The sequence below is a fragment of the Zea mays genome, chromosome 8, assembly GCF_902167145.1.
Source record: "Zea mays cultivar B73 chromosome 8, Zm-B73-REFERENCE-NAM-5.0, whole genome shotgun sequence".
In the NCBI taxonomy this organism is placed as follows: Eukaryota; Viridiplantae; Streptophyta; class Magnoliopsida; order Poales; family Poaceae; genus Zea; species Zea mays.
In genome coordinates this window covers 33793041-33795809 of record NC_050103.1, presented here as the reverse complement: position 1 = coordinate 33795809, position 2769 = coordinate 33793041, and the positions used below count along the sequence as shown (strand labels likewise).

Sequence of the window (2769 nt, the reverse complement as noted above, 5' to 3'; positions counted from 1 at the left end):
AAATAAATCATAATAATTCACGCAACAAAGAATATATCATAAAATGGTATTGTTCAACACTCAAAATGTCAAAGTATTATTTGACATAATTAAGTAGCTACTGTCAATGTCTCACTTGCAGATTGTTTCTTTTTTGCAGCAGCTGTTGCTAAAAAAAAGCTATCGAATCAGTAGTAGCAGTCTTCTTTCTCTTCATTTTCAGATCTGCAAATAAATCATGATACACTTAATTTAATGTTTAAAACAAATTATGATATGCTTAAATCAGTGGAGTGTAGCCATGGAAGTGACCTCGAATCGGCGTACAGACCCAGTGTAAGCGTAGCTCGTGTCCGGACTCAGGTCCTCCGCCGCCGCTCCCCTCGGTGCTCGGCCTCCGCGCACGCACACGGGCCATGGCGACTTCTCCCCTCGGCTGCTTGGCCTTTGCTCACGGCGTTCCTTCTCCTCGACGGGGTAGCGGCTCGGCCTCCTCACAGGCCCACAAGGCGGCGGCGCACGATGGACGCCTAGACGACACTCCCTTCGCTCGCCACAGCAGGCACTGGCGCGTCGCTCTTCCTCCCCCCTGTGTGTAGTCACGCACGGCGCACGGCGCTCGGCACTTCGTTCTAGCTGGTTAGCTGGCTCCCTGCTCCCGCCAGTTTGCTACCACCAGTTTGGCTGGCTCCCTACCAATTAGTGAAGGCCAAAGGAAGCTGCCGGCTGCGAGCCACAAGCCATGGAAAGGCAGTAGTCGCTCGTCCAATGGGCCTGATGGGCCGCTAGTTATGAAAAGGAATGAAGCGTCTGTGGGCTGGCCGGCTGGAAATTGAATATGAGACCACATACACCTAGTTTATATATGTAGTACCTTTATTCACAAATATATGACACCGTTGACTTTTTTCGAAAATTTTGACCATTTGTCTTATTCAAAAATGTAAAATTTCAAGTCAACCACAAACTACCTTAAGTGTTAAAACAAATCACAAAAAATAATAACTCATTATTTTGTAATAAGAAAAGTGGTCAAAGTTTTTTTTTAAAAGCCAACGGTGTCATATATTTATGAACAGAGGGAGTATTTTAGTGTATATATATATAGCATATACATGTATATATATGAAAATGTTTGCTAAACTGAATACCTTGATTCAATGTGGGTGCGGCCTCTGGTAGCCCGTAAGCTGCTTAAGGTTACAAACTTGTACTTTAACATAAGGAGTAGGCTGCCTCTTCTGTTTTTATGTTCTGCCTCTTGCACGATCACATCACGTGGTGGAAATCTCTTTCGCGTCCTCGCGCTCTGCCTCTTGCGCCGCTCGCTCAAATTTCAGTCTATCGCCCACACAAAGCCGGCTCTCGCCTCCCGCATAAAACCGCCAAGCCGCGGGGGAGAAGACATCGTGTCCTCTCTCTCTCTCTCGACCGTCGGACACAGAGATGCCGCACGGTGACACACCCTCCTCTGTCAGGCGCCTGGGGCGCGGCGGTGTGGTGGCCGCAGTGTCATGACTGAAGGTGCAGCCTAGAGTGTATCCGAGGGTAACGAGGTAGCACGAGGAGATGGCTGAATGAGGTCAGTCAACAGATTTCTATTTCGTTCTTATGGAGTCAGTAATAGAGTCTGTAATGGAGTTGTGGGCCATATAGGCCGTATTAGTGCTGTATTGGGTCGTAAATAACTGGTTAGTGGTGGTGATGGAGAGCTTATAAGTAATGTACCTGGCATCTTGTGCGAGACATGCAAAATCAGAAAGGAATCAAATCTGTTTGAACTACCCAACTACTTATCTATGTTCTTCACTACTTGTTCTTGCGTCTCACATCGTGGTGGTCTCCATCGCTGGCCAAGGGTCGTCACAAGTGGTATCAGAGCCATCGATCTTCGAAGGAGAGCACCACGACGCCAACTACCAAGCCACCGGTGCAAAACGCAACTGATTCTGGAAGGCATGGCAGGAGTGGAGCAAAAAGGAGAAGAGCGCTAGGAGCGCATGATGATGGTGGTGGAGTGTCTGACCAGCAAGATGGAGCCTGGAGGTCGGTCAGAGGAAGGCTAATGAAGATCGGGTGTTGATGGCTCGCCAGCTGTAGGAAACCGAAAAGGCGGTCTCGCGTCTTCGAGTGGAGTTGCTGGCGAAGGACTTGGAAGGTATGAATCAAACTTTGAGCTAGAACATCATGTTCACCGTTGGGATGAGCGAGGCAGAGGATCTGGCAGGGAAGGAGGTAGAGAACGAAGGGAGCAATGGGGTGAAGGAAGGGAGTTCAAGCCTAGTTCTTTACTGAAATGGTCGTTTCCAAAGTTCTAGGGGAATGATCTAGGAATCTGGTTTGATAGGTATTGTAACACCCTGAATTTGGGGGTATAAAATTTCTTTTTTATTATCATCCAAATTCAGGTGTTACTCTTCTCTCTCTCACCCTAGGTTCTATCCCTCTCTAGATTCTCTCTCACTTTTTCCTTTTGAGTAGAAATAGCTTAATTAAGGGGGGATTAATTATTTATTTTTGTCAAAACACTATGGGTCATGACATGTTGCATCATGCTGAGTTTGAATATTCTTTGAATTGTTGCACATGTTTGAATTAGTTTGAATTTGAAACTTGATTTGAATTTCAATTAAAAACCCTAGAGAAAAGAAATGGAAAAGCAATTAGGAAATTCAAGAAAAAGGAAAAAGGCAAAGCAGCCCAGCCGGCCCAGCTCGGCCTAGCCAGGCCGCGCGCCCGCGCCGCCTGACAAGTGGGTTCCACCTGTCAGCGGCAACCCCTCTTCCGCGC

At 47.1% G+C, this 2769-nt stretch overlaps 1 long non-coding RNA gene across 1 annotated transcript; it reads right to left on the bottom strand.

Moving 5' to 3' along the window:
- Positions 1-700, bottom strand: LOC109941971 (uncharacterized). Its single transcript, XR_002264434.3, has 2 exons — positions 292-700; positions 1-204 (listed from the first exon to the last, which is right to left on the bottom strand). It is a non-coding gene; the product is annotated as an uncharacterized lncRNA (long non-coding RNA).
- Between the last annotated feature and the right edge of the window lie 2069 nt (positions 701-2769).